The following is a 21777-nucleotide window of genomic DNA, read 5'->3' on the forward strand; positions in this document are numbered from 1 at the left end:
GTTCCAGTAGATAAAACCAAGAGGAAGATAAACAGCGTTACCCAAAAGACTATTATGAGTGTCTTTGCTTTTTAAATATTTCTCCTGGAAACCACTGACTACAAATTTCTGTTACTGCTGACAATAACTAGTACTTTCTGACATATTGGTCACTGTGTGCTCAGTTTATTAAAAATTAAACTTCTCACCACTTATATAGGATTTTAGAGTGCTTTGTTCTCTATAAGTTACTTCTGAAGACTTATTACGTACTCTATGAGAGGGAGTAAGCAGTGAACTCAAGCGGGTTCTCTAGGGCTGCCTCAAGCATCATCTTCTGGTGGGGAAGTCAGAGAGAAACTTGCAGTGGATCGACACACAGAACCAATCAACCCATTAGCCAGCTGTGAACCTGGACAGAATGGATATTAACCTGTTTATCAGTAACTTGGCTTAGGAACAATAACCCCTTTGCCTGGCATTTGATGTCAGGATGTTCATGAACCCTCTACCTATAAGAGAGGTGTTCAGTTCAAGAATTGTTTATTTTTATTTTTTAATCTTTAAAAAGCATACTTTCTATTCAAGGAAGTATGAACAAATGAAAAGCAGAGAGTTTCCTCCCATATATCTTTCTATTCTTCTACTTTTATTTTTTATTTTTACTTATTTATTTTTTTGTGAGGCAGGATCTTGCTCTGTTGCCCAGGGTGGGTACGCCAGCATGATCATAGCTGACTGCAGCCTTGACCTCCCAGGAGCTCAATCAACCCCCCTGCCTCAGCCTCCCAAGTAGTTGGGACTGCGAGTGTACACTACCATGCCTGGCTAATTTTTGTATTTTTTGTAGAGGTGGGGTTTTGGCATGTTACCCAGCCTGGTCCTGAACTCCAGAGCTCAAGTAATCCACCCGCCTCAGCCTCCCAAAGTGCTGGGATGTTTTACAGGCGTGAGCCACTGTGCCCAGCCTCTTTCTATCCTTGATGTACAAGTGGGAATGTCTAGTTCCCCTAGAAGTTATGAGGCCTGTCTTCTTATCATGAAATCTTAGTTATAAGCATATATCCTCCACAGATTTAAAAGTTAAATAAGATCATACCTGAAAATTACTAAGTACTGGGTCCTAAGCGTGAAAAATGTTATCTATTATATAATTCCATATGGTATCTTTGGCACAGTATTACAAATATTGAATTTTTTGTCCTTATGATTAGAAAACATACAGAGCATGTACCATCCATTCATCCAAGAGATATTTAGTGAACACTTGTTATAGAGGAAGCACTATGCTAGTTGCAGGAAAGGTCTAAAGCCTTGTATCACACAGTCTTTTAATGTGCTTCTTTAAACCCAAGGGTGGTCTGACAATCATAATGATCAATGAGTGAAAATCATTTCAGCCATGCTAACTCAGTGGATAACGTTGGGGTAGACACAATGCCATGTGTTCATTAACCCCAGAACATAGTTTTCTTCCAGAGCACACAGGAAGGCCACATTTCTGCTAACTGTTTTAGTTAGGTTGGGCCGTGACTAGACACTGGTCAGTGAGATGTGGGTTGGAACTGTATGAGCCCCTCAAGCCTGTCCTTAAGATCAGGACACACAGGGTCCCCCACACTCTGGCCACTCTGACCTCAGCAGCCCTGTTCCTAATGGAGAAACTCCAACATGGGGAAAATCCTCCTGATGCACAGTAAACTTAACTTGAGTGGGAAATAAAGCTGAGTTGTGTGCAGCCGCTGAGATTCGTGTGTGAATCTGTAACCACAGTACACTGTGGTTCTCTAAGGTGTGATTTCCTCAGCGGCAGTATCAGTTTCACCAGGGCTTTTGTGAAAATGCAAATTATTATTCTCCTCCCCAGACCTAATGAATACAAAATGAATACCTATATATAATCTCCTTTCTCTCTCTACTTCATGTGGTCGCTTCCTGGAGCACTTCGTGGTCAAAAATAAGCCTTCCCTTGTTCAATGTAAGGACAATGATTTCGAAAATGACAAAACACCAGGGTATTAATTGTATGTTACAAAGAAAATTGATGCCATACTTCTACTAAATATGTCATAATTACCTATCAAATGGAAAAAAACATTCTATGTAGATGACTAACTTCATATTCTAAAAGACACTCTAGCTTCACTTTTATCTTACTAATTATAGATTTGGTACATTTTTTCATCAGTTTTTAGAAATGGGCTATCAACCTGGTTCAATAAAAATCAAAACCATCATCTTTTTCATCTCATTTTGTACCCAAACAGAAGGGTGTATACCAGTCTAGCCATTAAAAGCTGCATTTCGCTGAAATAGTTCTATTGAGGAAATCTAATGATTCTGACTTGCTAAAGAGAGAGTGGGACAGACAGTAGGATACTGTGGTAAGCACTTGCTCCAAGCTGGGTTACCTGAGGTCAAGCCCAGGCTCTGATACTTTTATATGAGGGGTATTTAACCTCTCCCTGTTTCATTTTCCTCATTTAAAAATAGGGATATTAATGGCTTTCATCTAATACATTTGCTGTATGATTAAGTGTTAATATATCTAAAGCACCAAAACCAGCATGTGGCACTCACTTAGTGCTATGTAACCATTGAAAGCATGGAGCGTGGTTAGCTTTTCAAAAATAAACCTCATAGATTCCTAACAGTACATTGGAAACTTATTTCAAAAGTTCATTTCAGAAATTAAAACTCCCCCTTATCGACAGCTGTTATGTGTTACAGATGTAGGTAACATGCCATGCACCATGACTTTATTCAGGTGCTTTATATAAATATGCCATCCATTCATCCAAAAAATAGCCATTCATCCAAAAGATATAAATATAAGGCACTTCAGACCCTCGTTTTATAAATATTTATAAAAAATGCATTGTGCCTCAAATTATCCACACAATTATAGAGCAAACATTTTAGGTTTTAAAACTGTTAGAATGCTTTTATATGAGTCAAGTCAGATTGCTGAAATACAATCAGCACTCAAAGTATTTGTGTATAAATGCTGTTTATGAATCTCATTTAAAGGACTTAGTCTCTTGGGGGTTTACCTTTTTTTTCTTTTTTCTTGTTTTTTTTTTTGAGATGGAGTCTCACTCTGTTGCCCAGGCTGGAGTGCAGTGGCACGATCTTGGCTCACTGCAACTTTTGTTTTCCAGGTTCAAGCGATTCTCCCGCCTCAGCCTCCCAAGTAGCTGGGACTACAGGTGCCCCCCACCACGCCTGGCTAATGTTTGTATTTTTAGTAGAGATGGGGTTTCACCATATTGGCCAGGCTAGTCTTGAACTCCTTACCTTGTAATCTGCTCTCCTCAGCCACCCAAAGTGCTGGGATTACAGGCATGAGCCACTGCGCCTGGCTGGGGGTTTACATATTTTAAACTAGCAAAACCATGTGAACTGATTAGAACAATGAACTACTACTATACACCTATCCGAGTGGCCAAAATTCAGAACACTGGTAACACTGGTGATATGTTATTCTGGTGAGGGTGTGGAGCAACAAGAACTCTTATTCACAGGTCATGGGAATGCATATTCTACAGCCAGTTTGAAAGACGGTTTGGCGATTTGTTAATAAAAATAAATATCCTCTTACCATGTGATCCAAAAATCACTCTCCTTGGTATTAGGAGGGGAAAATCTATGTCCACACAAAACCTGCGCATGAATGCTTATAATATATAGTTTATTCATATTATAGTGTACATGGTTTATTCATAGTAACCAAAACTTGGAAACAACCAAGGTACTTTTCAATAAGTGAAGGAATGAATGAATAAACTGTGGTATTATACATTGGGCCACAAAATATTATCCAGTGCTAAAAATAAATGAGCTATCAAGTCATGAGAAGACATGAAGGAAACTTAAATGCATATTTCTGTATAGACTATATATGCATACTGTGTACTCTCTGATTCCAATTACATGTATATTTGTATACTGTATATGTATATATGTATACTGTATAATGTATTCCAATTATATGACATTCTGCAAAAGACAAAACTATGCAGACAGTGAAAAGATTAGTTGTTGCCAGGGTTTAGAAGGAAGCATGTGGGATGAACAGGTAAAACACAGAGGACTTTTAGGGCAGGGTAGTGAAAATACTCTGTATGATACTATAATGATGAACATATCTCATTGTAAATTTATCCAACCCAATAGAATTCACAAGGCCAAGAGTAAACCCTAATGTAAACTATGAACTTTTGGGGGTAGTGATGTGTAATGTAGGCTCCTCAATTTAACAGGGTGTTTAATTGTGATAGGTGAGGTTGATAATAGGGGAGACTGTGAATGTGTAGGGGTTGGGAACATATGGGATATTTCTGTATCTTTCTATTATTCTGTGAATCAAAAAGTGCTCTAAAATAGTAAAGTCTTTAAACTATAATGGGAACATTTTTGTAAATACAAATTTAGAGACTTTTATGGATTCTATTGGTAGAGTTAGGGTTGGAGAGTTGTAGCAATAGTAGGAGCTTAATTTAGTGACCACACAGTTTATCTTTTGACATATGAGTTTTATTATTAAACACTCGCTTGAAAATGCTGGCTGAGTTCAGTTATTAGCCAAGTCTTTCCAGGGGTTTGCTGATATAACACAGTATGGCAAATGTATTAGGAAATTTATTTTTGCAAAATACCTCCACAGGATTGACTAATGCTTGGCAGGTACCAGATAAATAAGGATAAAGCCAGCTCATTCACCTTAAACCTTTACTATTTTGTCCTTTTGTGTTGTGCAAACAACTTCATGAAATTATTATTCATGAAAAAAGTCTCATAAATTATAATTCTATGCACAGTTTAACATAAGACATTTAAAAGCAAATAAAATGTCATATGCTCATAAATTAAATGCCTTGAAAATATGAATTATGAGACACTTAGAATCAAGTTTTCAGTTAGTCTCCTTGACTCTTTCAGTCTCATATGATGTTGAACAAGACGTGTCATGCTCTTAAGTTGTTTTGCCTACCATTTTGTCTTCAACCTCCAGACATCATTTTCTTGGCATTTGCAGGAATACAAATGATTTATTGAGCACATACTTTGTATCCTGTACTGCATTAGCAGGTAAAAGAATTATATTTCATCTTGGGGATATGAAGAAACTCTATTTCATACCACAAATGTATTTGCCCCTCCTGCTGGAGATAGAGCCCTGATTGTTCATGGTGATCACTAGTCCCCCACATGACTCAGAGATAGGTGGGTTTATGGCTGCTTTTAGAGTTAACTTGTTGTTGTTCTAATTCAAATACTATGGTACCTTTTTCTTCTTCAGGGATAGGTTTAGTGTTGAAGATAGGTCCTAGTCCCTCCAATGAGAGACCTTTTGGCTCCTGAGTCAGAGACATTGATAGCAGGTCATTTCTGCCTCTAGATGTTGGAATGCCGGGTTGTGATGCATGGAGCTGCCTCCACGGTGGGGGAGTTAAGCCTTCAGTACAGAAACGGGCTGAGTGGACAAGCAGGGAGAACTTAGATCTTTGATGAAATCGCCATCTCTGAAGTATCCTACCCTGAAACAGGCCTTATCTCTGGACGATAGCTATGAGATGACACATTTCTCCTTGTACAAGCACTTTGATGTGGAAATCTTTGTTACTTGAAACAGAGGCACTTTAACATGTAAAATGTGATTCCCACTGACTGCTGGCACCCCCAGATTCTTTGGTTTACCTAAGAGTATATTTAAGAAAAGTGTATGCGTGATATCTGTTTGACTCCATTGCAAAGTAACATTAAAAAAAAAAAAATAAGACCTTGTTATGTTGATTCAATTATTGGTCAAGGTGCTGTTAATAATAAATGCACATTTTATTGAGAGAATAATAGGCCAGGCATGGTGGCTCATGCCTGTAATCCCAGCACTTTGGGAGGCTGAGGCAGGCGGATCACGAGGTCCGGAGATCGAGACCATCCTGGCTAATATGGTGAAACCCCGTCTCTACTAAAAATACAAAACAATTAGCTGGGTGCGGTGGCAGGTGCCTGTAGTCCCAGCTACTCAAGAGGGAGGCTGAGGCAGGAAAATGGTGTGAACCCGGAAGGCGGAGCTTGCAGTGAGCCGAGATCGGGCCACTGCACTCCAGCCTGGGCGACAGAGCGAGACTCAGTCTCAAAAACAAACAAATAAATAAATAATTTTAAAAAGAGAATAATATGCATTTAGTTTTCCCCATGTTTTACCTGAAGCACCTCATTGAATCCTCATAATGTGACAAAGTATGGGCTCTTATTAATCCAGTCTTAGAGTTGGCATATTTGTAGTTAGGAAACTTAAGTACTGCAGCACTATCAGAATTCTAGCTCAGGCAGTCTAAATAAAATTGCACAAGCAGAGCCACTAGGATATGCTGATTTTTCTTTGAAGTAATAATGTATTTCAGGTTTTTTCATCATTATTTTGAAAGCAAATACACCATGTACATTTGCAAAATTACTTGGTGGCCTTTTATCCAAAGTAAATTTATATAATTAGATACATTTATTATTTAGAGTGTCCCTTTCCCCAAAAAGATTATATGACAATAATCATTAGATAACATCGTTTGGGTGTTTTTAAAAATAATCGTTAGGGGCTATTCTAAGCATTTCACACATTCTATTTCATTTAATGCCTAAAAAGCATTTACAAAGCAGATATTATTATTCCCATAATAAGCATAAGTAAAACAAAGTCCTGAGATAGTAAATAATTTGCGTAATTTTCCACAGCTATTTAGTGGTTGATTCTGGATTTTTTATTGGTGTATACCACCAGAGACTAGGTGCTTAGCTCCAACATTTTGTTGCCTTTAAATGCAGCCTTTTGCTTTGATTTAAAAATTAATAATTTTATTATTTATAAACTTGATTTGCTTGCTGTAAATTTTAAAATGGAATAACTATATCACAGTTTACTTGGAATTACAAAAATAAGTGACATGTAAATTATTAAACTGGCCTAGTCAGAAGCTGAGCCATATTACTTTTACTTTTTATAGAGTTTCAAATGCTTCAGTAGATTTGTTATTTTATTGAGAAATTTGGGGTGGTTAGCTCTGGTGCTATAGAAACACAGTGTTCTTGAAGCTCCCCAACTTAGTATTCTCCCTAGAGAACTCTGCCGGACTTTACAGTGTATATTTTAATGTTCGCAAATTGTAGAAACAGTAAATGTTTAAATCTCCCACACTACATCATAGAAATCACTTATTTCACAGGAGACAAGATAGTAAAAATGCCTTTTTTTAAACTACTTTGAAAAATGTCGACCATGTCAATCTTTTTGTTAGATGATTTTCAGAGCAAGGAGCCTGTCTGCTATTTTGTGCAGTCTCACAACAAATTGATCAAAATTCTTTTGTGATTTACACACATACTTTCTAAAGTATCAATATAGTGTCCTGGTGCCAAGGAAGAGTATAGATTGTATTGCAGGTATAAGAAATTTAGCCAATTCGACTCCTTTTTGGTTCCATATGAATCTCAGAATCTTTTTTTCTAATTCTGTGAAAAATGACGTTGGTATTTTGACAGGGATTGCACTGATTCTGTCGATTGCTTTGGGCAGTATGTCAAGTTTAAATGCTATTAATTCTTCTGATCCAAGAGCATGGTATATATATTTGGAAAAAATGGTATGGAGTATTGGTTTTGGCTGCTCACTGACGGTGGGGAAGTATAACAAATTCACTCCCTGGATCCCACCCCCAAAGTGCTGATCTCGTTGTCTCAGGCCAGGCTGGGGTTTAGAACTTTTAAAGGCTCCGTGAATTGTGACATAAAGTGAAGACTAAAATTCATTCACATAGAACACCTAGATAGGCATGAAATACTCACTATGAAATGAAGCCACCCCCAAATGACTCAGCTACTGACTTTCAATAATAGTCAAAGACATAAAAAAAAAAAAAAAAAAAAAAAAAAAACCTTACTACTACAAAGTAAAATATTTAAATAAATAGTGGTATAGTTTGGATCTGGGTTTCCACCCAAATTTCATGTCAAATTATAATTCCCAACTTTGAATGTAGGCTGTGGTGGAAGGTAATTGGATCATGGGGATGGATTTCCCACACGGTGGTGTTCTCGCGATAGTGAGCTCTTGCAAGATTCGGTTGTTTTAAAGTGTGTGACACCTCTCCACTCTCTCTCTTCCTCCTGCTCCCACCATGTAAGAGGAACGTTTTCCCCCTTCATCTTCCACTATGCTTGTAAGTTCCCTGAGGCCTCCTTAGAAGTTGAGCAGATACTAGCATTATGATTCCTGTATAGCCTGTGGACCCATTGGATAATTAAACCTCTCTTTTTATAAATTACCCCGTCCCAGGTATTTCTTCATAGCAATGAGGAAGTGGACTAATATAAATAAATCATAGGGGATGTACATTGCAGGAGAACAAAACCACACAATTTTCAGGTTTCCTTCTAGATTCATTAAACAAATGTTAAAATAGTTTAACTTTGGTAAAAGGAACAAAATATGAAGACCGGAATAATTTCAGTGACCTCTTTTAATAGTGGGTCTGACTTTAGATTTTCAAGGGTAGCTTTTTGGAGAGAGAAGATTTTTGCTTTATGTTAGCTTCTGCTAAAGCACATCATGAGACACTTCAAATCCAAAGCCCTTTTTCAGTATGAGAAATCTCTTTCATATGCACTTTGCTTCCTAACTTTTTCTATTCCTTTTGCTTTTGAAGAATTATTAAGCAGGAAGAAGAATGTCATAGAAATCAAAAGTAAAATTGGCCGGGGCCTGTTAGGGTAGGCCATGGTCTCCAGTGAAGGAGTCCATGCCACTGGTATTTGTTTCTGTGTAAAGAATAGTGTGATGTGCCCCAGCAGTTTGGGGCATTGTATTCTATTTTCACGCTGCTGATAAAGACATACCCAAGACTGGGCCATTTACAGAATAAAGAAGTTTAATTGGATTTAGAGCTTAACATGGCTGGGGAGACCACACAATCACGGCGGAAGGCAGGGAGGAGCAAGTCACATCTTAGGTGGATGGCAGAAGGCAAAAAAGAGAGTTTGTGCAGAGAAACTCCCATTTTTAAAACCATCAGATCTCGTGAGACCCATTTACTATCACAAGAACAGCATGGGAAAGACCTGCCCCCATGATTTGTCATCTCCCACTGGGTCCCTCCCACAACACATGGGAGTTACCGGAGCTGCAAGATGAGATTTGAATGGGGACACGGAGCTAAACCATATTATTCTGCCCCTGATCTCTCCCAAATCTCATATCTTTACATTTCAAAACCAATCATGCCTTCCCTACAGTACCCCAAAATCTCAACTCATTTTAGCATTAACTCAAAAGTCCATAGTCCAAAGTCTCATCTGAGACAAGGCAAGTCCCTTCAGCCTATGAACCTCTAAAATCAAAAGCAAGTTAGTTACTTCTTAGATACAATGGGGGTACAGGCATTGGGTAAATGCAGCCATTCTAACTGGGAGAAATTAGCCAAAACGAAGGGGCTACAGGCCCCATGCAAGCCTAAAATCCAACAGGGAAGCCAAATCTTAAAGCTCCAGAGCGATATTCTTTGACTCTGTCTCACATCCAGGTCACACTGATGCAAGAGGTGGGTTCCCATGGTCTTGCCAGCTCCACCCCTGTGGCTTTGCAGGGTACAGCCTCCCTACTGGCTACTTTCATGGGCTCGCTTTGAGTGTCTGTGGCTTGTCCAGGTGCACGGTACAAAGTGTCAGTGAATCTGACATTTTGGAGTCTGGAAAATGGTGGCTTTCTTCTCACACCTCCACTAGGCAGTGCTCCAGCAGGTACTCTGTGTGGAGGCTCCGACCCCACATTTCCCTTCTGCACTGCCCTGGCAGAGGTTCTCCATGACAGCCCCACCCCTGAAGGAAATTTCTGCTTGAACATCCAGGTGTTTCGATACATGCTATGAATTCTAGGTGGAAGTTCCCAAATCCCAGTTCTTGACTTCTGTGCATTGGCAGGCTCAACACCTGGAAGCCGCCAAGGCTTGAGGCTTGGACTCTCTGAAGCCATGCCCAAGCTCTATGTTGGCTCCTTTCAGCCACAGTTGGAGCAGCTGGGGCGCAGGTCACCAAGTTCTTAGGTGGCACATATAACTGGGACCCTAGGCTGGGCCCAAGAAGACATTTTTTCCTTTTAACCCTCTGGCTTGTGATGCAGGGGCTGCCACGAAGACCTATGACATGCCCTGGAGACATTTTCCCCGTTGTCTTGGGGATTAACATTCTCCTCCTCATTACTTAAGTACATTTCTGCAGCTGGCTAGAATTTCTCCTCAGAAAATGGGATTTTCTTTTCTATCATATCGTCAGGCTACAAATTTTCCAATCTTTTGTCCTCTGTTTTCCTTTTAAAACTGAACACCTTTAACAGCACCCGAATCACCTCTTAAATGCTTTGCTGCTGAGGAATCTCTTCCACCAGATACCCTAAATCATTTTCCTCAAGTTCAAAGTTCCACAAATCTCTATGACAGGGGCAAAATGCCACGTTTCTTTGCTAAAACATAACAAGAGTCACCTACACTCCAGTTCTCAACAAGTTCCTCATCTCCATGTGAGATCACCTCAACCTGGAACTCATTTCCATATTCCTATTAGCATTTTCAGCAAAGTCATTCAACCAGTCTCTAGGAAGTTCCAAACTTTCCCCCATTTCCCTGTCTTCTGAGTCCTCCAAACTGTTGTAACCCCTTCCTGTTACTCAGTTTCAAAGTGGCTTCCACATTGTCATGTATCTTTTCAGCAACACCCCACTCAACTGGAACCAATTTACTGTATTTTTTGTTTTCACATTGCTGATAAAGACATACTCGACACTGGCAATTTACAAAAAAAAAAAGAGGTTTAACTGGACTTACAGTTCTACATGCCTGGGGAGGCGTCACAATCATGGTGGAAGGCAAGGAGGAGCAAGTCACATCTTGGGTGGATGGCAGAAGGCAAAAAAGAAAGCTCGTGCTGAGAAACTCTCGTTTTTAAAACCATCAGATCAGGTGAGACTCATTTACTATCACGAGAACAGCATGGGGAAGACCCATCTCCATGATTTAGTTATCTCCCTGTGGGTCCCTCCCACAGCTTGTGGGAATTATGAGAGCTACAAGATGAGATTTTTGTGGGGCTCAGAGTCAAACCATATCAGGGATCAAATAGAGAGTTTCCAGGTGTGCTATGTAATATGGGCAGATTCTTCACAGACCTACAGGCCCCTCCTCATCAGTGTTCTCTTTCTCTAAGACTTCAAGGGATGGATTTCAACAGAGAACCAAAGTTACTGTGGTTTCGCCCTGATGTTTTTCTCAGTCCTGATCTCCCACTGTATTTTGTTGTGAGCCACGCACTCCAAACAAAAATTTTGAATCACTATCTTTTGAGTATATTCTTCTTCTTTATCATTTCCATGCCTCTTTTAACACTATTTTCTCTATCTGCAATCCCCTAGCCAGAACGAATTTATTTTTGTTGAAGCCATTCTTGACTCTTTTAGGCCAGTGATTTCTTTCCATCCTTTCTTATGCATGCATTTTTCTGTAGCTTTCAAATTATGATGATAGTCTTCCCTCTGACATTGCTTAGAGATTTACCATTTTTAATTTTAATATATATATGTATTTTTTTCCCCCAAAATAGAGTATAGGTATCTTGGATACAGAAAGTACACAGAATTTGGTCTTACCACTAACATCTCCCAAGTCCCAACATCACTCTTGGTATGGTTCCTTGTACTTGTTGGGCATTAAGTCAAGTCAGTGCAAAGTTCATGCACAGATGTACAAACAGGACAGACAGCACATACCAGACCTGCTGAGGCAGTATAGAAGCTAATAGAGTAAGATCTGTAGCAAGAATGCACACAACTGACTCCCAGGGGCCCATTCATTCTAGGATGGCACAGAAACCTGTCAGGACATTGGATTCTAATAAACGCACCCCAAATCCTGGGCTGTGGAGAGTTTAAACTGCATGAGTAGAGAAGTGTTGGTCCCTCCTCTCCTAGTGGCATCAGGCACTAGGATACAATAGCAATGTAATGTGGCAAGAATTTAACTCCAGCCCTAGTGTGCTAGATTAGGGTTTGAGTGCAATGGATGCAGCAGGCTCTTCCCTGGCACGATCAGAGACTGGGTTACACTAGTCCCCTTTTGTCAGCTCAGTGTTCATCTGTGCAGGTAAGATATGCTTGTGAGCTGGGATCCAGCTTTGCTATTGAGTATGACTCTATAGGTACTAGATTTTAGTCAATTTGTAGGGGTATTTAAAGGAGGGCAACTCCTTTTCTCAGAGACTGGTCTGCAAAATATCAGTCTTGTATAGAACACAACTTCTCTTATGTTTGTTATATTAGTCATATAAAATTGCTGATACCATACAATTTTGAACTACAAAATTCAGTGTTATGAGATTTAATTTAATAGATTGATAGATAGCTAGATACATACTACACATTTATATGCATAGAGACAAATATCCACAAAGTTAGCTAATATCATAAGAAAAATAACAAAAATGAGTTATTAACCTATTTCAAACTTAGAGAAATAGTCTCTAGGATTCTTGAGACATATAAAATATGTTTTCAGAATATTTATCTACTTATATTCGCTTTAATTTTAATATAATATCTTTTAAGACTTTTTTTTTTCCAGTATCTAAGCTTCCTGAAATGTCCTCACTTTCATCCTCAAGGACAGGGTCATAATATTCTGGGAAATGTGGAGATTATATACAAACACCTGTTTTGTTTGTATGCCTCAAAACCCAATAATAATCCTTTAATAAAATTCTGGTATTTGCTCTTTGTGTCTGATCATTTCCCAACAAAGGTACATTAAAAACCACAGCTTAGAGCTGTGAGCTAAAATACCTTTGAGAATGCCACACCAGGCGGGGACTCTCTGCAAAGCCTTCCCTTTGCCCATCCACTTTTTGTGAATTTTGTTTTTGTTTTTGGATAAAAAGGCATAAACACGAAATTTAAAATGGCAATGCTGAGTGACATCTACAATAATTTTGAGTAGCTTTTCCTAATTAGGTTTGATTTCTAATAGTGTTGACTAGGAATTCCTTTGAAGTCTTTAAAATTTGGAGGTTGAATGTTGACATCCACGGCTGGAGTTGAGGAAACCCTGCTAATGACACCTTTATTGATCGAATTAGTAAACTTTGTGTTTGGATTTTGTGGCTTGGTGCATGAGGACCACACTATATAATTCATTACATATTTATTGGCCCAAAGTGTTTTCTCATAACCAAATAAGTAAGGTTAGACATAAAACATACAAAACACTATGCAAAACAATTATAGTTAGCCTTGAGATATATTTGAATCAGTCATTTTTGTGCCTATGTAAATAATTTTATATATCTACAGGATATGTTGCTTCACATACTTTTCAATTACTATTTCTCACATCCTTGGGAATTCTCAGATGCTTGACTTTTATTTAAAAGCATGTCTCTTCAGAGCTGTACCAAAATTACGGGTAGTGTGACAATTTGGTTGCTACCAAGTTTTCTTGTACAATTAATGTATAATAAATTTACTTGTATACAAATCTATTATTTTCTCAGAAAAAAATTACATTCCTGTAAGTTGAATTACCAGGTCAAATGATATGAGCATAAATTTAATTTATGTACAAAATGTACTTAGCCACAATGAAACTTCCAAAAAATAGAGATCTTTAAAGCCACATTCTGTAACCACAATGAAATAAAATTAGATATTAACAATAACAGCAACAACTGAAATTGTTACTCATTTTAAAATGTAAAATAAAGAGAATCTTATAAAAAATTTAGAAATGACACAAATGAGAACACTGTCTATAATGCTTATGAAGAATGTTTTTAATCATTTTAATTATTGAGAAAATGATTTTATTACCTGGCAGTATTTAAAGTACATAAGCAGTTTAATTTAAGAGCTAGAAAAATAAAATTTTAAGTAAGCTAAAAGAGGAAGGCATTGATAAAACTTGTACTTAAAATTAATAAATTAGAGTTAAAAATAGAACTGAGGTTTAAAGCTAAATGCTGGTGCTTTGAAAATAAAGTAGAAATGCTCATGAGAACAAGAACTACAAATAGCGAGAAAGAGATTTAACCATACTGATGGAAGAGATCAGTATCCTTCTGAGAATGTTTTTATGACTAGCTGGTCATGAACCTGTAAGTCCAGAACAAATACATGTTTTCTCCACAAATGGTTAAAATGGAGTCAATGAAATCAGATATTTCAAATGCATCAATAACCATAGAAAAAGTTGAGACTTTTTTGGGGTATACTTTACAGAATTGTGGGGTCCATATGGCTTCATTGGCAAGTACAAACCAACCTTCAGTTAGCAGATTATTACTATGTTATACTACTATACTTTGGGAAGCATGTCACTTCATTTTAAGAAGCAACCATAAGCCTAGCTTCCAAATGTGATAAATACATAAACATATTTGTTTTTAAATGTAAATATAAAAATTTTAGGCCAGGCATGGTGGCTCATGCCTGTAATCCCAGCACCTTGGGAAACTGAGACTGGCGGATCGCCTGAGGTCAGGAGTTTGAGACCAGCCTGGTCAACATGGTGAAACCCTGTCCCTACTATAAATACAAAATTTAGCTGGGCTAGTGTGTGTGTGTGTGTGTGTGTGTGTGTATATATATATATAGCTAGTATATATATGTGACTAGTATATATATATATCTATATATGGCTAGTATATATCTATATATATATATTTTAAAATAACATAACAACATTTGTAAATAAAATCTAGAACATTATTTAAAGAATATCATCAAAAGAAAAAGTAGAGTTCGTTCCAGGAAGACAAGATTGGTTTAATTTTAGGTAATTAATCAAAATTTACTATATTAACAATGTGAAAAGGAAACTAGTTAATCCATCATTACATGTTACAAGTATTGATTAGCAATATTAGCCATTATTGATTTTTTAAATTTAAGTAAATTATGAATAAAGGGGCACTTACTAAGCATAAATTTATAAGAAACCAGCTAATTCTAAAAATTACATTCAACAGAAAAATGTTCAAGTACATCTGCAAGGTAAGGATCAACGCTGTGATTCTTCAATGTTTTAAAAATCTAGTCTGCAGCTGGGCACAGTGGTTCACACCCACTGTGAACCACTATGAACCCACTGTAGTCTGAGCACTGAGTCTGAACTTTGGAGGCTGAGGTGGGAGAATTTCTTTAGTACAGGAGTTTGAGACTAGCCTGCAACAACATAGTGACACTCTGTCTCTACAAAAAAAAGAAAGTTCTAATTAGCTAGGCGTGGTGGTTGTAGTCCTGGTTACTCAGAAGGCTGAGGTGGGGTTGCTTGAGCCCAGAAGTTCCACGGTGCAGTGAGCTTTGATTGCTCCACTGTGTTCCACCCTGGGCAATAGAGAGATACTGTGTTTCAGGGGAAAAAGAAATACAGTCCACTTAATAAAAGAAAGTCATACTCGAATAATACAAAACATAATTATTTACAGTCAGTATGGCTAAATACACAAAAGACTCAATTTTAAACTCTTAGAACTAATGGGTAAACAACAAATTTCTGTGAAATGAGATGATGTGTTTAAGAATATGTTACATATAAACAACAATTATTCAAAAAATAAAAGTTTATGAAACTCCAGTCATACTCATAATTCAAAATATTGTAACATGTCCAGTAGTAAATATAACAAATAAGATACAGCATGCCTCTGGAAGAGATAACTCAATATTGTTAAATCTATCAAAATTTTCCTGATATATACGTATGTGGTATATATATGTGTGTTTACATATGTAAATGATAAGCAGTGTATTAATATACTGTACGGAAGAAGAATGGATAATATGTATTTAAAATCATCTGGAAAAGTAAGTGTTTGGTAATTAAAAAGTATTTCCTATTGAAAAAAAGAAAAAAACAAGAAGAAAAAAAGAGTGAATTTCAGAAGTTTATCATCCCATCAGAAAGTGAAATTATTATAAATTACTTTTTGTTCAATAGCAATGTACCAGTGATAACACAAGGAAAAATAATCAGTGAAATAGAATTAAAAGTGCAGAAATAGAAACAAGAATATATATATATGAAGCAAATACTTACTAAATTTAAGTTTTATGTTAAATGAAAAGTGATGTATCATTGCTACATGATATAAGACAATTGCTTATTTGGGGGGAAATTAATTTAGATATTGACTACTAAGTAGACACATACCAAAATACATTAAATTAAATACAAATACATTAAATTAAAATGAAGACACTACAAAAACAGTGGAGAATAGTCTTGAGGTATTACTTCCTACTCACATAATTCAAGAGCATGAAACCTTATGTAGAAAGAATAAACAGGATATTATGATAGATGGTCCACCGAGGAGATGGGACAATTCTAGAAGAAATCCATCTGCAAGGAGTGGGTGTTTCATCCTGATCTGAAAGATGAGAAGAAGCAAGTTCACCCAAAGAGAACCAGGAAGCACTTGGGCACAAGGAACTATGGAGAAGACCACGTGTCAAGAACTAGCAGAGGATATTCCAGGAGCAGAAAGGAGGCCGGTGTGTGACTGAATGCTAGTTCATTCTTGGAAAGTTATAGGAGATAAGCTGGAGGATCCTGGCAAGGGGCTGCTCCTCAGCAAAGGGCTTTGAGTGTCCTAAGGGATAACTTTTAGGTTTTTATTCTAGTGCTGTGATCTCTTATGAAAGGTTTTAAGTAGAAGAGTAATTTGGTATTACTTTAGATGAAAACAGTCACTGTAACTCTTATGGGGAATGTGAGGGACCCAAAGTGGAAAAAGCCAAGTCAGAGGCTATTGAGAGTTCAGTGAGAATTGAGGAGGGTTCTACCGAGATAGCAGCATGGGAAGTGGAGAGAGGAGGATGGTTTCAAGCACATTTCAAATGTAGGGAATATAGTACTTGGTTATGAATCTGATATGGCGAGGAATGTAAACAAAGAACTAAGAATCTTCTCTTAAATTTTAATAAAATGTGATCTAGAGAGACCATTATTTTTAATCCCACCTCTTTGGATAGACCAGTTTTATGTTTGTTTTTTTAAGACACCTTTTTCAAAAATAGCACATTGATATACTTTTATTTTTTTTGCAGGAAAACATTAGATGCATGAAGCTACAGTAATTAAACCTTTCATTAAAGACGGTTAGGCATCCTGCTAATTTCTCACTGTTTTTGAGGGGAGCTCATCATATTCATGGTTGCAATAGCCTTAAAGTGCCTAATTCTTGTCTTGCCATTTCTGGTGTAAAGGCCTTTCTTGATTCTGTAAATCCAGATATGCTTACAATACAGCCCTTTCTGAGCCCTATGACTTTTTATACCAAGCATTAAATAAATGCCAATGTTTCAGTTTTGTGGGACCAAATGAGGGGGCCTAAAGTTACCTATACTGGCTACAGAATGAATATTTCCAGTATCCCATTACGTGATTTCTGTCTGGAACTAATAGTTGTGCAGTGAATCAAAGATTCTCACTGAGAAAGTGCAGTTTTCTAACCTCTTTTAGTTATATAAAATTCAATTTTACTCTGGCTTCATCTCAAAGCCTATAATACAAACAGAGGTAGGCTCAGGTTATTTGTGGTTTCCAGAGCTCTGAAATGCCTCATCTTCGGTCCTGGCTTTTCTGGTACTCAGCATTTGGCATACCTCACTTGGAAGAGAGGCCGAACTATCTGGGATTTTCAGAGTTCACATTAGACCCATTCTATTTACACAAGCTTGTCCGTGTCCTCACAGGGCTCCTTAAGCTAACTTGTAACACTGAAGATCTAACAAAGTGAGCCTATGTGAGCTTCTTTCCCTGATTTGATTCAAGATCAAGAATTAGAATGACTATCACAGAAGTAGTGGTGGCTGTTATTGGTCAGGGAGCTTTGCTCCATTTTTTACGGTAATTCCTAATGATTAAATATGCTTTGTCACATAGTAAGCCTTAAGTTAATATAAAGTTTAGGCTATACAATGGTTCCTATAAATTAATTAGAAATGTAGGAAAATGTTTTTGTTGTTGTTATTGTTTTGTTTTTTGTTTCTTGGTAGAGACTGGGTCTACCAAGAAAGGTGTTGGCCAGGCTGAACTCAAACACCTGGCCTCAAGCGATTCTCTCACCTCAGCCTCCCAGAGTGCTGGGATTAAAGGTGTGAGTCACCATGCCATGCCAGAAAATTGTTAACATGTTGTAAATGTAGCAAATAAATAAATAAATAAATATCTGGTTGACCAACATTTATCTTCTGTATTAAGTTTTATGCGTACTATGCTTCTAAGCATTTTTAAGAGATCTCAGGCAATTTAAGATATACCACAAGAAGGTGTATTTCTTATAATACATATTAAACCCATTTCATTTAAAGCCACATTCAATTGCTGAAGTAATGAAGTAGTAACAAATAAAGACAAATCTATACGAAGTTTTGTTCATTTGATTTAATAGAAGGTAAGGAACAAGTAAACAAGGGGAAAATTCACTCAAAGAACAACTTAACTTTGTTTCATTTTATTTTCTTTTAATTGACTGAGCTGATTGATTTAACTCTGGGCTTTATAGTTTATAGCCCTGTCAAGTATCAGAATCACAAATACATGCCACACACTTTCCCTTAAGTTTATTAGCCAGGATAATTGTAAATCTCTTCTGTTCACACATGTTGATATAACAATGAAATTAGCCCTTCGATTGCTACTTTCTTTGTGGCAGTTTGCATAGCATTACCAGTAAAGTGACTTGACTTGTGGAGCCATCTCTTTGGCAGTCAACTCAATGTAATTAGATTTTTCTCCTAGGAAAACTGTCAGTCTTTATTACTAAGTAATTAGTCCACAATGGAATATTAAATATTTTTTAAAATCATCCGCATGATTTCTTATTTAGGATGTTAGTTAAAAACCTTAATATTTAGAAACAAAATTTATAAAAAGCACACAGTTCTAATTTAAATTCTGTTACCAGGTTTTAGTTTTTAGCCAAGAGTACATTTTGCATTTATTACCGAAGAAAATATGTTTTGTTCTTTTATTGCAATATATACCTCCTGTGAGAGTCATTTATAAAATCTAATAAACTCCTGTGTAGTGCTTGTAAATTAGCATAAAGTTGACATTACTCCAAAAGATTGATATGATTTTGCATAACTTAAGGAATATTGAGATCAATTCTTGAGCATTATTTTGTGTATACCTCGTTGAATGTTTTCTGTAGACGTGGAATTCAGATTACTAGTCAATTTAAAATAATTCACCTTTCTAGAAGGTAGAAATATACATTGTCTATTTACCACGAAACATTTATTTAGCACACTACTTCAAAAGGAAAATCATCTTAATACTTTCTTTGTCTTTTAATGATTATTGAAATAATATTTGTGCTTTATCAATCATTGTATAAGAGGCTGATTTTTATTATTAGCTTAAGAGATTTATTAGCTTAAAATATACGGTAATATTTTTAACGCTGCCAGATTATCACAAATGAAAATTATATGGTATTTTCATAAAGCGTGATTAAATTAATTTAAGCATAAGAGGCCTCTAGGGAATACACACCACTGTGGTAAGTCACAGGAAATCTCGTGTTGATGCCCTTCGATTCGTTTCGACTTGTAGCTGGGGTTTTCCCAGGAATGTGGAAGTTTCCTTTAACTACGTTTAAAAACAGACAGACGGCACTTCTTACCCACAGTCAAAGAAAAAAATGAATTTTACCAGAAATAAGGAAATTATTTGGTCCAATTAAGTCACGTTAGTAAGTTTATTACTGGTGCCCACCACTTTCGGTCATACAGTGGCCCATTTCCTCTTTTCTCTTGCCTTTCTTCTCTATCAGAATCTTCAACTCAGAGCAAAAGTGTAAAACCTCCACGCAGCCTTCTAAGGACAGAGACAGAGAAGCTGAAGTTATGCCCAACGAAAGAAGGCACAGTTAGAACAGGGAGACGCACAAGTCCAGAAACCAGTTCTATGTAGGCATGAGGGGCACAGGAGTTGTAAGGCTGCAATGAAAGGCAACAGTCCCACCAAGTGTGACTCAGACAAGCTTTGTTTGATTGCCAGCCAATGGTGTGTTTTTGGACAGACCTGAGGTCAAGGAACTTCTTGGAACCCAACACAACCAACGTTGTAAGACTTTGACTGAAATGGCCTAATGAATTCTGGTCCTGATACTATGCATTAGGCACTTGCAATGGCTAGTATGTGGTCAGCAGCCAGCCCATTGCAGCAGCCCTCACAAATGCTTCAGTGGTTTGTACGGGGCTGAGCTTTCATGCTTGGTTAATGATATGCAAAGAGGGAGTGAACATTAGTATGACTTGGGAGACAGAAACTTATCCCAGAGTGTGTCTGTCAGTGCCAGTAACATTCAGACTTTCATTCATGATGGAGAGACAGTAAGATTTTTGCACAAGACAGGAGTGGGGCATCATTACTACCCACCTGTAACACCACTGGCAATTGGGTGTCTGCCTGCTGTGATCTTCTTCATCATAAATCCTTGAGTAAAATGATGTCACAAAACCACCGAAATCACTTCAATGTATCAGAAACTATGCACAGTCCTGGCCTCCAGCTTCTATAAATCTACCACATATTATCTAATCCCAGAAATATAAACATAGGTATCAAAAGTCCTGGAAAACCCAACTGTAAAATATAAGTGATTTACAAGAAATGTAATTAGGGTTCTTGGAGTCTCAGAAATGGTTTTTTTGTTTGTTTGTTTGTTTTTTTGTTTTTTCATCGCTGCATTTCATGATCTCTGTCGCCTCTGATGTACTTAGAGAATAATTTTTTCTTTGATAAAGCTAAAAGTACAAGGACTCATCTTCACCATGTCTGGGAGGCAGGACACATTGTATTTACAAAGGAGACGTCTGGAATTAGGTTGCAGTGTTGAAGTCCCTGCTCTCCTCGTAGCTAGCTGTTTAACTTTAGTAACTTTATTAATCGGCATCTCAATTAACTCAACATTTAAATGGATATCATATTGTGATGATGAAATGATCTAATATTCTCAAATCTTAGAAAAGCACCTGACATTTGGTAGGAACTAAACAAACAATAAGCAAACAGGTTTTAGACTGCCAATCTTACCCTCCTTCTGAGTTAAGAAAGAACGGCTGTGGCTTACATAGCTCTTGTCTGGGTGAGCAGAAGATGTCCTGTAGGATAAATGAGCATCTGACATCCTTACTTTCAATTACATGATGCTGGACAGATGTCTGCCACAGAACCTTAGGAACACTCTAGAAGTATCAGTTGTGTAAAATTCTTGTGTTACCCATGGTAGTCGAGTACTAAAGTCATCACAAGGCTTTTTCTTTAACTATTTCAGTCATTTGTGTGCATGCGTTTGGGATGCAGGGAGACACCATCCCCCACCAAAGGAACAAACAAAACACACACAGACACACACACACACACGCACACACACATACACCAATTCCTGGAAACTAAGTGATTAGTTTAGAATTTTGCATGATCATTTTATGCTAGTTAATATATTCATCAATTAAACTAAACTTGAAGAGGCAGAGAAGTGATAAATAAGGTGTTTGAACCAAAGATGGAAGATAGATGATGTAGACTGATAACGGGAGATTCACTCTTGGTGTTATTTAGGGACGATGGAGGAAGAACAGCGGAAAACTGACAATGAAGAGCACAAAGAATGTCTTTGCTACTTCCAGACCCAATGGTAGAAAAGCAGTTTCAGAAAAGTGAAATTAAACAGCTTCTACGAAATATT

At 37.3% G+C, this 21777-nt stretch overlaps 1 long non-coding RNA gene across 1 annotated transcript; it reads right to left on the reverse strand.

Annotated features, from left to right (window-relative positions):
* Positions 1 to 19795: 19795 nt before the first annotated feature.
* Positions 19796 to 21233, reverse strand: LOC126941383 (uncharacterized). Its single transcript, XR_007721284.1, has 3 exons — positions 21123 to 21233; positions 20466 to 20623; positions 19796 to 19901 (listed from the first exon to the last, which is right to left on the reverse strand). It is a non-coding gene; the product is annotated as an uncharacterized LOC126941383 (long non-coding RNA).
* Between the last annotated feature and the right edge of the window lie 544 nt (positions 21234 to 21777).

Source organism: Macaca thibetana, chromosome 18 (assembly GCF_024542745.1).
Source record: "Macaca thibetana thibetana isolate TM-01 chromosome 18, ASM2454274v1, whole genome shotgun sequence".
Classification (NCBI taxonomy): domain Eukaryota; kingdom Metazoa; phylum Chordata; class Mammalia; order Primates; family Cercopithecidae; genus Macaca; species Macaca thibetana.